General features: G+C 40.5%; 1 protein-coding gene across 2 annotated transcripts in view; it reads left to right on the top strand.

The window, feature by feature from the left end:
* Positions 1 to 3783: 3783 nt before the first annotated feature.
* The window catches only part of ADNP (activity dependent neuroprotector homeobox), a 69320-nt gene continuing 58268 nt past the window's right edge, over positions 3784 to 14835 (top strand). The window contains exon 1 of one of the 2 annotated variants that reach the window (XM_081947035.1): positions 3784 to 4564. The gene's annotated coding sequence lies outside the window, so the exon portion shown is untranslated. Of the gene's footprint in view, positions 4565 to 5347; positions 5503 to 14835 lie in introns of those variants that run through there. The other variant, XM_081947037.1, reaches the window with a different exon arrangement.

Here is a 14835-nt window from a genome sequence, read left to right as displayed (position 1 = left end):
CATATTCATACTCACACTGCACTTGATGCAGTGCACACAACAGGTTTTCTACTTAAAATATCAGCCACAAACACAACAGGAGGCTTTTAGACCATTCATTGCACCTCTGCATGTCAGCTGTTTCATCACTCCAAGATAAAGCTGGAATTAGATAGGAGTAACATAAATGGTTCTTTAGAATGTAATAATTTTAATCTTGCAATCAAATTATACGCATGCAGCTGCATTAACATCACCGTGTAACATTTAAAATAAGGAAAAAGATAGGGGGAAAGACCTGGAAAGATGTAATATGAACAAAAACATTGGTCAAATTGCTTCAGAATCCTCTTCATCTCTGCTGGAAAAAAACAAACCACTCAAATGTTGACAAACAATGTGTATCAACAATCCATTACCACCAATCAAATGTCAATTTAACTTTCTAGTATTGTACAATAATTCCTCAGGCATGGTCTGTGCATAGTAAATCTGTAATTCCTGATATTTTGAACGATTCCAAATATTGGGGATATAGCCAAAAAGAACAGATGCATTCTTGGCATGTAACAATCAGCCTAAAGTCATATTAATAATCCGAACATGGATTTTAGGCTGATTGTTAAAAGTCAAAATCCTAAATAATTGTACAATCATAAAATTCAGGGCTTTTGGAATAGCTAACATTAATGAAGCACTCTGAACAATTGAAATGCAATATATATCAAGGAGAGAAACAACTTAGAACTGAGGAGAAATTTCCTGATAGTTAGAACAATTAATCAGTGGAACAGCTTGCCTCCAGAAGTTGTGAATGCCCCAACACTGGAAGTCTTTAAGATGTTGGATAGCCATTTGTCTGAAACAGTATAGGGTTTCCTGCCTAGGCAGGGGGTTGGACTAGAAGATCTCCAAGGTCCCTTCCACCTCTGCTATTGTATTGTATTGTATTGTATTGTATTGTATATAATTAGATTATTAGTTCAAAATTACTACTACTAGTAAAATATTCCTTATTATTAGGGTATGTTATATTGAGGGAGGCATCCATGCAGTGAAACTTTCAGCAGGGGGTAATGTGCCCTCAGGTGCATAGCATATTCCTAGCTTTCATTCATTCATTCAGTAGAGACCAGGCTACCCAAAATCACAACAATGAACATGTTTTAACGCTAACTAAATTTCAATAACTGGGATTGGGAACCAAGTCACTAAGCAACATGGTTGTAAAGCATGACATCTTGTGACCATGCTGTCTTACAAGTGGCCGCCATTTGTGATTTCCTGCTGCCTTCCCCATTGGCTCTGCTACAAACAACTGTTTTTAATTTTCTAAAATATCATGAACTGTATAAGGATGCACTAGATAGGAAGCTGAATAAAATGAAAATGGTAGCCCCAATGCCCTGGATTGAATGCCAAGCCTGTCCTGGGTTTAATTCAGGGAATAGATGATTTAGATTAAATACCACTTATAACTTTAAAGATAGTCCTTGACTTACAGCCACAATTAAACCCCAAATATCCATTGCTAAGCAAAACAATTACGTGGAGTTTTGCCCCATTTTATGACCTTTCTTGCCACAGCTCTTAAGTAAATCGCTGCAGTTGTTAAGTTAGCCTTGTGGCTTCCCCATTCACTTTGCTTGTCAGAAAGTCATAAAATATTTTACTTTGCAAAGTATTTGGTATAATATTTGAAAGTGAATTTTTGTGGGGTGGTTGGGAGGGTATAGCATTTGTATGAGATTTATATTGTATGGCGGGGGGGGGTGAAAAGGGGGAAAAATTGTTTGTACAAAACTCTTTTAATAAAAAAAAAAAGTCATAAAATATGACCACATGACCCTGAGACCTCACAAACATCATAAATACATGTCAATTGCCAAGCATCTAAATTCTGATCACATGACTATGGGGATGCTGCAATGGTCATGTGGAAAATGCTCATAAGTCATTTTTTCCAGTGCCTTTATAACGCTGAATGATTATTAAACAAATTGTTGTGAATCGAGGACTACTTGGACATAGCTTCCATTGCATATGTGATCTTAATATTCCTAACTAGACTATGATATTTTGTTGGGATGAGATGAGGTATTATAAACTTACTTTCAGATATATAGGCAGACGGATACAAAACCAAACCCGGTGATTATAATGCTGAGAAACAGAATGAAAACTTCTGCCGGTGGCTCTACTTGAATGCTGTGGCTAGACACATATATTTCAGCAATCCTAGTTTGATTTGCATTTTTGTGTGTACTGCAGGATATTTGCATGCAGTGGAGTCACATGTTTTGTTAGTTATAAGACCTGATGATCAGACTATGCCATAGCTATACAGATACAGTCCTCGACTTATAACCATTTGTTTAGTGACCGTTCAAAGTTACAATGGCACTGAAAAAAGTAACTTATAAGAGTTTTTCACATTTACTACCCGTCACATGATCAAAATTCAAATGCTGGGCAACTAGTTTATATTTATGACAGTTGCAGTGTCCTTGGGCCATATGATCACCTTTTGCGATCTTCGGATAAGTGTTAATGGAGAAGTCAGATTCACTTAACATTATTACTAACTTAACAATTGCAGTGATTCACTTAACAACTGTGGCAGAAAAGGTCATAAAATGGGGCAAAACTCAACTGTCTCACTTAACAACAGAAATTTGGGCTCTATTATGGTCTTAAATCAACTACTACTTGTATATGCTTAGTAGTTTGTAATCTTGGTAGTTTGTAATACATAATCTGTATTTATGTATAACCAAAGATGTAATTGTTAGCATTTGCAAACAAGTGCTCATGTAGTAATTATTTATCCAACTTGAATTAGTGTCATTTTCAACTTCGTAACAAAAAAAAATCCACTGTGGAAATTTTCCTCTGACTTGATACCATTCAGATAGGAAGAACTATAACTTACACAACTTGAGTTGTCCATCCTAACTGGAAAATATGGGTTTTGTCACTTAACACTTTTTGAAGTCCTACCTGCATTATCCATTGGTCACAACTAGCACTGTTCAGGGCCTGTGACCTGACCGCTCAAGAACTGGAGAAAGTTTCAGCTTCCTTCCAATCTCAGATGGTTAAAAAGTGAGACAAGAAATACTCCAAGTTAATTCTAGTCATTTGCTTTAATCATGAAACATTTTATTACACTAATTAAATACATATTGGAGCAGGGTCCTGCATCTGAGCATTTCCAGGGCTTGTGACATCTGTAGTCCAGCCCTTTTGAGGAGTCACTAAATGGAATGGAAAGCCACTGTTAAAAGTCTCCAATTCAGTTTGATGGACACACGCAAGGACTGTTGGGCTCCAGCAGTTACCTATTTCCACACCCTAAACACAACACAGTGGAGCATTCAAGGCGTTTCTGCAGCCCTCCCTTATAAATCGCATTTTTTTGCAATGGGCACCTGCACTACCTTGACTTAATGTTGCTCAGGGCGCCAATGGCTCCAAACTTGCAACTGATCCATCCATGGCACAACAGGGAGGGGTCCAAAGCCAGGCAGCACCCTGGCAATGCCCAAGGAAATAATGCCCTTCTGGAGGTCCAGCTGGCCAAGGCTGGGGCACAAGGGATGCTTGGCTTGACCTGCCCTGCAGATGCCACTCACTCCATGCACGAGTGCAAGCCGTGTGATCATCAGCTTAACGGCACGAGGTGTTATGATGCTCACTCAGGTGAAGCTTGGGTCACGTGGTGTGCTCCATGCCGGGTCACGTGGAGAAGACTCATTCTCTCTCCTCTCCCTCCCTTCAGTCCCTCCTTCCCCAGTGACCCCTTCTCCTCCCCTCTGGGAAAGTTGTAGTCCCGGCTGGGGCGGCGGAGGGATAACCGCTCCGCGCTCTTCTCTCCGGACCCAGCCGCAGGGCGCGGCGCCTCCTAGCGGAGCCGGAGCAGATCCCGCCGCCGATTTCCCCTTCTCGCGAGAATCCCCCCCATTCCGACGGGGTTATGTAACCCGCTCCCCTACATCTCTCTCTGTCTCTGTCTCTCTCTTTAAAGATCCCGCTTCCTGTCAGAACAGGATAAGAGGAGGAGGGATGACGGGAAATCAAGTTCCAATCTTGGGGTTCAGTTACCCCTTTTTCCCCTTCACCCCGGGGGGCTCGTCCCCCTCCTCTCCGGCCGGACAATAAGTCCCATATGCTAATGAGGACTCCGCGTCACTTCCGCTCTTTCTCGGCCGCCATCTTGGCCAGGGCAGGTTCTGGGCAGGAGGGACCCGGCTGTATTGTCTGCAGGGCGCCTAGGGAGCCCCCCCCTTCCCCTTCCCCGCGGCCCGGCGCTCGACACCCCTCGGCCCGGTACCTCAGCCCCGCGGAGCCGCCGCGTCCCCCTCCGCCCCAGCGCAGGCCGAATCCCCCGCCTTGCCCCTCGCAACCTGCCCCCCCTCCCACCATCCAGGCCCCTTTGTCTCCCCCGCACCGCCGGCTCCGCTCCCCGTGCCCGCCCAGCCCTGCCTCTAGCCGGGAGCCGCAAGCCGCCGCCAGCAGCGCCGCCGCCGCCGCCGGGGGAGGGAGCGCCCGCCGCTGAGGAGGAGGGAGCGCGAAACGCAGCTAGGTAGGTGCCTGAGCGCGCGCGGGAGCCCAGCGCAACCCCTTTCCTTCCTCCCTTCTCTCCTCGTTACCGCCGCCACCGCCGTCTTTCCCTGGCTCCTCCTGGGGTTGCCGGGCCCGGTGGCTGCTCGTGGAGCCTCTTCACACATGGTGTTAAAAAGAGAAGAGTCTCTCCTCCGTCCTGGCGTCCGAGGCCGGCTGTCCCGGCGCCAGAGGCGGTCTCCTTGCCTCCCTTTTCTTCACCTCAAAGCCCCCCCCGGGGGTCTCCCCCCATTTTTTAAAGAAAAAGTGGGGGAAAGGAAAAGCTTCTCTGACCGCGTTCCGGCTCAATGCCGCCTTGTGCCTCCGTTGCATCTTTTTTTCCCCTCCCTCCTTCCGTTCCTTGCAGGGAGGTGGCCCATGGATGTTGCGCCCTCGAGTGTGGCTGTGATTGCACGGTCTGCGTCGTGGAAGAAGGAGGGAATCGTTGGAGGTGGCGGCGGGGTTGAAAGGGGGGGGGGGGAGAAGACCGGATTGCGAATGCTGCCATCCTCTTCGACATGCTTGGGGCTCCCCCCCCCCCCAACATGTGCGGCGGGGGTGGGGGAAGGAAGGACGGGAGGGAGGAAAGCCCCGTTATGACTGCAGAGTTGGCGCTGGAAATGTGGAACAGGCTGCGGTGCAATCAATGGAGAGCAGCCTCCTCCTGAACGCCACCCCCCACCTTTCCCTAGCTGGAGGTATCGGGTGGTGTTGGAAAAGGCGGGATTCGTGACTCAGTCAGAGTATCCAGGTCTCCGAGAGAAGCAAGGCACCCCTTCTACACCTCTGCAACTCTTTGCTGCATCCATTCCGGCCAAATAGTTGTATTTAACCTATTTCTCAAACAAAGAAGAGGGGAAAGAGAGAGAGAGAGAGAGAGAGAGAGAGGATTGCTTCTGATTCTATCGCGGGGAAAAAAAGGTCTTTTTCTCCTAGGATGTCTTGTCTATTCTGAGTTGTGGCTTTGTATATCTCTGTGTTGTATTTTTGTTTTTGTTTTTTTCCCTGCAGCTCAGTTCAGTTTTGCATAGGGATATATCTAATGAGCGTGTGGCTTCAGTTAAAGCTGCGGTTGCTTGGGTTTATGACCATCGAAGGCAAAAAAAATACCAGCCCCCACCCAAAATGCACCGCAGCCAAGTCTTGGAATGAAGACATGAGTGTAGCAAGTCAGTAGGGGGCGCGTTCTCAACATTGGGTAAGGCTGCTGCAGAGGGGGGGAGGGGCCCCAGATGCACAGATAGGAGTTGCTACACAGCGCCTTCTATAGGCCTGGGAAAATGGGCCTATCACTGCAGGCCGAGTTGCTCTTACTAGCTGACAGCAGCATAGGCAAAAAAAGGTTTAGTGAGCAACAGCAATGATTTTAAAAAATCTGGCCCTCTCTTGGAAACTCCTGGCCAAAGGTGTCATCCTGATGTGGTACCTAAAATCTATGTCATCCTTGACCCACATTACCTGTCTGAAGATGTTGCAGAAATTCAGTGAAGCTGATCTTCAGTGTATCACTAAAGTTATCTGATATTAGTTTAGAAAATGGAGCTATACTGGGTTCACCAAATCAGAGACATTAATTCAGGTGGAAGAATATAAGATTCAGTGCACACAGTGCTTGTCTCTTTTGTAAACCATGATGAGGAAGAGACTGCATTTAAATTTGTTACTGGAGATAAACATATCACTTGTATGGTTGAGCCTCATCATGACAATAGAGATAATTAAAGGGTTTCTATCATTGTAGTGCTTTTAAATAGACAGTGATTTTTTTTGACAGCTACATGTTGCTTAGATAACTGGGTAGCTTAGTAGTTGGTTACTGGGATTTTTTGTGATTACTATCTGATAGAGACTTGTATTTATAGAAAATACTAAAAACTTTAAAATATGTTTTGTGACAATTTTATTCTCAAAATGTCAATATTTAGTAAAGGGAATATGTAAAATGGAAACCTTGTGTTATATATCAGCTCATATGGAAGCAATTGTTATAAAACTGTCAACTTTAGTTTCTTCCTTCAGGAGCTCAACCACCGCTTCCTCCATCTGAACAGAAGTGGTCATTTAAGTACATGACTATAGTCATTTAATTGCTAAAATGAAAATTGTGAAATATGCAGTTATTTTACTCACTTTTTTTGAAAAAATGTCAAAAAATGGTTTCATAGGTAATAGCAAATAGTTGTATTGCAGCCAATCAGCAACTTATCGTAAGCAATGACATCAGAGTATCTTAAAGAAATAATAGAATTTGTAGTTCAAAGGTTCATGCTGCCTTTCTGAATATCACTGGTTTGTGTCATTTTGAGGGAGATTGTAGAGTACCTTGGTAAACTAATTGTTTTAGTCATTTATAGAACGAGTGGTAATCTAGTTTGTGCATAAGAGTTTATACAGGCTTGTTCAGACCAAAGCCTATCTTAGAAGAAAGTAAGTTTTGTAGCTTACCAAAATGTGAATCAAGCCATTGACTCAGGCATATATCTTGAATCCAACTATAAATATGGAAGATTAAGGAGCTGCATTAAAATTACAACGTTGAAGATCTATGTGAGACCAAATCATCTGAAAGATATTGCTGTATTGGTTATGTGTGAGAGATACCTGACTAGCTAGTAAAATATTTCTACTACAACATATGCGTATGTGTATTTTGAGTAAATAAGGTTTTGCAAGCATACATGTGTTTCAGCAAACTGTCAAAATCATCATATCAAGAAAGTTGTAAGAAAAATCTGGAGTTTTCAATATTTGCTATAATAAGACTGTCTGTTAAAAGCCAATAATATAAACTAGCAAAGAGATTGCAAAGGAGAAATTGTCTGGCAGAATTCTTATTCCGGGAATGAAGGTTTGTAATTATTGGGAAAGGTAGGCACATAGAATATTTTTCTCAGAGAAACATTTGGAACAGAAACAAAAGTTGTAGTATATTTATATGAGTTGAGGTACATTTTTGTTACTTCAATGATAACAGAGTCTTATCATCCCATGAACAAAGAGAGCTCAGAACTGGATTACATGCTTTGCATTTGGAGGGTGACATATTCAATTCTTAACTTTTTCAACTGAAGGATTTCCTGTATTTTGAGAAATATCTCTGCCTAGAAAGCTCTGTAGGTTGTAAAGGACATTGGCTGGATGGACAAATAGTCTGATAAACTTTATTTTTCACATTTTGGTTTAGATAGACTAAACACATTCCATTGTCGTGCTGAACCAGAGTTCTGGAGCAAAATTAACCATGTGCTGGTATACCACTGCTCCTTTATTCTGACTGCATGCAGCCAAAACAAAGTGATTAAAAAGAACCCTTGGAAATTCCTTCTATGAATTGTTTAGCAAGATGACTGCACTAATAATTGTGGTTGTTCCCGTCTTCACAAGTCAAGAATTGATACCAATGATTTGTTTTGTTTTCCAGCTCTGGTTGGTTAGGGGAAGAAAGCAAGAGTTCTTGGTTTAGGCATTAACACTACCATGTTTTATTTCAGGGGAAATATAATGAGCATGATCAACGAGCAATGAGTCAGTTTACAGTGTGGTTAAGCCAAGCTAAATTCTGAAAAATTGTCACTGGTACAGGTAATCAGAGATGTATTTCTATCTCATTCCTGTTAGAGATTCAGACTCTAAATCAAGTTTGAATAAAGCATCAAATTATGCTGCAATTAACTTAGACAGATGGAAATAGAAATAATAGTAAATATTATAGTTGAGCTATATAAATAGTTATCCAGTCTACCATGTTACAAGGGCATCATGTTGGAATTTCTGGCAAGCTGGACAGTATCAGGAGTTGGAAATATCTGTCTGGTTCTCCAGTCTTCGATTAGTGATTCTCTGGCTTGGTGAACAAAAAGCCAAAATAAATGCGATGTGCTCCAGTGATGCATTTTCATTGTAAACATTTGGTTCATTTTTCAAAACAAGTATATTACAGGTAGTCCTCGATTTATGACCATAATTGAGCCCAAAATGTCTGTTGCTAAGTGAGTTTTAAGTGACATTTAGCCCATTTTATGAATTTTCTTGCCAAACTTGTTAAATGAATTGCTGCAGTTCTTAAGTTAGTAACATGGTTGTTAAGTGAATCCAGCTTCTTCATTGACGTTGCTTGTCAGAAGGTTGCAAAAGGTGATAATGTGACCCCGGGACATACAATTATAAATATGAGTCAATTGTCAAGTGTCTGAATTTTGATCACATGACCATGGGGATGCCGCAATTGTGAAAAACGGTCATAAGTCACTTTCAGTGCCATTTTAACTTTGAACAGACACTAAATGAGGGTAGACTTAAAATGAATCAGTTTTTGATGTTTAAAGACATTGATTATGATCTTTATTTTTCTTCATTTAGATGTTTTGTCAGTTGAGGATTGATTCTCACATTCAAATATGTCCTTATCTTCTATTTATATTAACATGCCAGTCTGCAGCAAAATGTATTAAATAACTGTGTTCATACTCTTGACTGGCTAAAATGAATGTTGATGTTTATAGCTCAACATACAGTTTGAACCTGTTTTATGACCATCACGTTGTTTGGGTGCCAATTTTTGTGTGAACGCAGCAAATCCCTTCATCCCAAAGAGTTGAATAAAAATCAAGCATGATGCATTCATTACTATGTTAAATTTATTGGTATTTTTCTGCATGCAGAAAATAATATGCTTGTACATGAGAAATGATGGTTGATACTAAAATTCATCACTTTATGTCCCTTTATAGAATCTATTTAATGGTCTTTGATTGTATCTTCATTTTAACTATTTAAGCTGTTTAAGTACTAATGTAATGTTTCTTTACTGTTGTCATCACAGATCATAAGTATTAACAAAAAAAAAACTTTTTGTCTGATCTGGTGTTTTCCTGGATGCTTAATAGAAAATTGCTTAAATTGGGAGCATGCCATTGTCTGCTCATTATTAGGGATAAGGTTTGTGATGATCACTCTTTTGGATGTAATTGGAATAGAAATGCCCTATGACAGTGATGGCGAACCTATGGCACGCGTGCCACTGGTGGCCCGCGTAGCCATTTGTCAGGGCACGCGAGGCGCTACCCTGTCAGCTGGCCAGCACGCACGCACTGGGCAGCTAAGTTCACCCTTTTTAAAAGCCATTTTTCACCCTCCCCAGGCTCCAGAGGCTTTATAGGAGCCAGGGGAGGGCAAAAAGAGCCCCCCGCCCCCCGGAGGCCCTCCGGAGGCTTCATGAGCTTCCCTGAAGCCTCAGGAGTGCAAAAAAACGGCCCTACGGGCAAACCGGAACTTCAGGAACAGACTTCCTGTTTGCTCGGAGGGTCGTTTTGACTGCCCCGGAGGCTTCAGGGAAGCCTGTTGAAGGTCCCTGAAGCCTTTGGAGCGCTTAAAATTATCCTCCGAGCAAACCAGAAGTGACTTCCGGTTTGCTCAGAGGGTCGTTTTGACTGCTTTGGAGGCTTCAGGGAAGCCTCCTGAAGGTCTCTGAAGCCTTCGAAGGGCTTCCAGGGGGGCGGGGGAGGCTGTTTTCGCCCTCCCCATGTTCCTATAAAGCCTCTGAAGCCTGGGGAGGGCGAAAAAAGCATGCAAAAATGGGGGGGTCGTGCATTGCATTATGGGTGCGGCATGCCAGCATATGACCTCCCTGCGCTCCCCCCACTTATGGTATGCGAGCCAAAAAATGTTCGCCATCGCTGCCCTATGAGCTTGATTCCTACTCACTGTTATTCTCATAAACAAAGATGGAATCAACCACAACTTTCTCTGTTATATTCAGACTTGAAAAATGGTTAAAGTTTGAGGATTATTCCTCACTGGAATATTAAACAGCAATTCTACTTGTGAATTGGTAGGGAAACTGACTTAATAAAATAGGAAACATTTGCTGGGGGAAGGTTAAACTTCACTGTTGATTTTTGTTCTTACAAAGCATACTTCCTTATAAACCATGATGTCCAAGTTGGTAAAAAAAATGTTGCAGAAAGTTATATTTGAAGAATATATACCTTTTGCTTCGTAACTTTTCTGGTTGAATGTATTTCTCTCCATCAAGCTTTAGCTTTAATTACATTGAATCTTGAGATTAGTTACATTAAGAGTGCTACTATATTTCATTAGATAATTTCTAGTACAATTTTTATAGCTGAGTGTTAGATTGAAATATATTTATTTCTTCAATTCCATGCTGGCTTGAATTATGCAGTTTTAAACTTGCACAAGAGATACTATTGTTTTGAAAAACTTCATTCCTTCTGGTGGCTATAAAACATGAATATACGTAAAATAAACTATACTTTAAAATTTAATAAAGTATCAACATTCTTAAATGAGTGAGTGACTATAATGGGAAAATTGATCTTCAATATATTTGGTTTTATTATTTTTGAATGAAGTATACACTGAAAATTACTATGAATAGAAAAGAAGAATTGCAGCATCACTATTTGAGTACAGTCCAATAAAAAATAAATTATTTGAAATTATTTGAATAGCAAAATTAAGCATATATTTAAAACTTTAGAGTAAGGGGATGATCACACAAAATGTTGAACTCCTTTCTGTTTGGTTTGCTTGGATTTTGTTTAACCAAGATACCTTAGTTTGCAAACCATGGTTTATAATTCAGTGTATTATATAAATACATCATATTATATTTTGCATTACAATTCTATACAAACTTTATTAGAGTGAAAAATGATTTAAAATGTCATTTTTCCTGTTCACGTAACAACTTTAGGTTGCTTGCCAGAATGTTTATGATTTGTGCCACAAGTTTATTTTTTGACATTGATGTATTTGCTCTTCAGTTCTAAATGGCTTTCCAGGTTGACAGTTTTAAAAACTGTATAAAACTCTTGATTTGTTGTATCTTGTAAATGTTCAAATCATTCCATGTAAATAACTCCAGTCACATTGCCCAAACCAACAAATCTAGCCATTTTGTTGGCTAGATTTGCATATAATACTAAATTTGGATTCATGCATTACAGTAAACCGCATAATGAGAAAATCATAATTTAAACTATTCCATTAGTATCATTATAAGAAAGTTGGAAGAGTAAGCGTGATAATGATTTGTCCAAGATAACTCAAAAGAATAAAATGAACTTTATTTGCAGTTGTTATAAGCTCATTGCATTGTAATCTATATTTTTCCTACAGTGGAGTTCGTTCTACCAATCAATATTCTATGAAACCACTTTACTTGGTCTTTTTCTACAAAAAAAATATTCTACACTTGGTCTTTTTGTAAAATGTAAAAAATCTTATATTTTAGGCAATTTTCAGTAGTTGACAAATCAAACATTCTTCGCTCTTTACATATGATTCAGGTGTACTAGATTTATTTGAATTGGTCTACAAGTTATAGTTACTTCTGGGATCTATCTGTTTGGGATACGATCATGGTTGACAGGTATTAGCCTTCATAGTGGCACTTTCTGATTCCCCCCCCCCTCACACACACAGGTTGCTTACATGAATGAAAATTATAGTCTATTAATCCAAAAGTTGATTAGATTTGGAAAAATCTTAACATTTTCCATATTTTTATCATTGAGTAAATTGTGTTTTTATAAATTTGGCAAGCATGAATACTGCATTATAAGTCACATTTGTGTAACTATAAGGAAATGGTTAATTCCTTTTATTTTAAGATGCTGACTACATGTCCACTAGATGGCATTTTAACTGCTAGTGGAAAATTCCAGAACTTGCCATGAGTGAAGAATATGTGAGTCCGGAAGAAAGAGCAGTTTGCTGGGCTCCTGAACAAATGGGAGAGCTTATGTTTAAAGAATATGGTTTTTATCTTAATGTCTTATTACAAGTGGTATAAATTTTGATGGCCATATGATCCATCAGCAATTGCATGTAACTTGAGGTGAAAAAACAATCCAAATATTAATATATGTATTATCTGAAAAAGGGTGGGGAAGTTTATTTAAGTGCACATCAGTTAAGCCCTTAGTGAGAACAAACCTTTATTCTTTTGTTTTGCTACTGTTTTTAATAGAAAGATTTCCTGATCATTATTGAAAACCTTAAAAGTTTTAGAAGTTGAAGTATTCAAACTATAATTTCTTCAAATAAATCTAAAAATCAGTGCGTTTAATCTGCCTCAAAGAATATTGCCTAAACTGTTAATGAGCTACTTAGTAATTCTAGGATATACAATGAATGATAGTGACCAAGTTACAAACATAATCAAACTGATAAACGTTTATTCACAGTTCACACCATGTAATCTTTTATCGGTAGATTAGTCTAAAAGCATGGACTCTCAAAGTAATTTTCAGTAAAAGCTTATATAGGAATGCTACTTTTGCTACAAATATCCTAGTTTACATTCTAAATAGTTTTATATATACCTAAACATGCGAATTATTGTTTCACCCCTCAAACTAAGTTGTTGAAGCTTACTCCTAAAAATGAAGTGGATTATTATTTGATGTTTTCTGATTAAATATTGGTATTGAAAATTGTACATTGTGGCAAGAATAGCTGCTGTTTCTAGTTTCAGTTTGATTGTCTATGGAGATTCAGTTTGTTTGGGTTTTTTCTGGATGATCAAATACTTAAATTTTGCAGAACAGAATTAATGAATTTAAAAATAATGGCAATTTTGGACATGTCTATCTGCTAAATGTACTCTACCATAGTCATAGTCAAATCTGGGCTGATTTTGTTTTGTCACTTCTTTTGAAATAACCTCCTGTGCAGATTTATGCACGAAAGTTAGGTGGCTTTATGATAAAAGGAAATTGAATTTGTATAATGGATAGGAAACCAACAGAAATAGCTAAAACATGGTACACTTGAATATTGCTATGAAGGAAACAACATTAATGAGTATATGTATCATTAGGATTTGAATTTGAGTTTCTTTTACATTGTTTATGAAATCCAGGTCAATCTGTATTTCTCTTGATTTTCTTTCTAATAATGTATCTTGCCTGAGCACTTTCTATGATTAACCGTGGATTCATCTATTTGAGGCTCTGTGAACCACTTCTCGTGGAACTGCAAAGTTAATCTGAATCTATTTTACTGGATATATTTTTGTTGTGACCTTGTTGGTGGAAAAAAAAAGAACAATTCTCAAAGTATAAGAGGTTCTTTATTGATAAAACAATATTTTGGTTTGTTCTGCTTTTAGAAGAACACCCATGTAATCTTGAATAGTTATAAAAGCCATCTCCTGCAGCATAATTGAGTTACAATATGTGAAAAGTGCTCTAAATACTTCTCATGTCCAAGCAAGGGTTAATTCTATCTGACTGCCCTGGACTGAATTGAAGATCTTTAGCCAAGCCTCTTGCACTGGCATCTCAGATTTTCAATTCAATCTAAAGCCCGTGGACCTGTTACAATGTGGTTCCTATTAATAACCTTGATTGGACTCTCCAACCTAGCTCTTTTCCATTTTAATTACAGTAATCAGGTCGGTGAGCGTTTTAAAACTTTCTCTGCCAGCCACATTGATCTGCAAGCTGATGTGTCCTGGGCTTCACTCGGGCGTGCGTGGTTGTCGGGTGGCTAAGGGTGACGAGGGAGGGTCGGAATGCCGACACCTCCCTTGGTTTTGGTGTCTTTGGGGCGCAGCGGTTTAGGATCCTGCCGCTCACATTCTCACCCATCGCATTGGAGACGTGCTCGGAAGCCTTCCAATCAGTTTCCTGGTTGCGGCGGCCATTTTCCAGCCAAATTAAAGGTGGTGGCCATTTTAACTGCAGAGGTTTTCCGCCTTTTCAGCATGGCAGCCATTTTGTGGCCACTTATTGCATCGCGTCGGTCAGAGTCGGAGACAAATTGCCACTTCTCTTGTTGCTGCCCGACTGTCCCGGCTTAGCAGAGAGTGTGGGGGTCTCTCCGTCCGGCAATCCGGCGGGTTTCCTTCCCACTACCAGCGAGGCTTGCCTCTCGGAGCACCAGCAGCAGTTTTGACCACCCCCGGCCATACTTTTGCTTCGCCACCTGGGAAGCGCTGGGAGCAGTTGAGCTCGCGCCTCGTGAATTGAGCCCACCATCGCAATTTCTCTCCAAGCTCCTTCCTCTGGACTGTGCAGCGCATTTGCCTAGTCAAGGATCTTCCACAGCTCCTGCCACGGCAGAAAGAACCCCCCACAAGGCAGACCATTCAGTTCCTTCAACAAGTAGGGGGGTCGTTAGACAGGCCAGCAAGGCAGCCTCTGAGGCCCTTAGTAGATACCATCAGGCTGGGGGGAGGAAACAGGCCAGTGCCCAGGACAAGGTGGCCATTAGGTGCCAAAA

This window comes from Natrix helvetica (genome assembly GCF_964273705.1).
Source record: "Natrix helvetica genome assembly, chromosome: 3".
NCBI lineage: Eukaryota > Metazoa > Chordata > Lepidosauria > Squamata > Natricidae > Natrix > Natrix helvetica.
The sequence above is the reverse complement of the archived record's forward strand: the minus strand, read 5'-3'. Positions and strand labels throughout refer to the sequence as shown.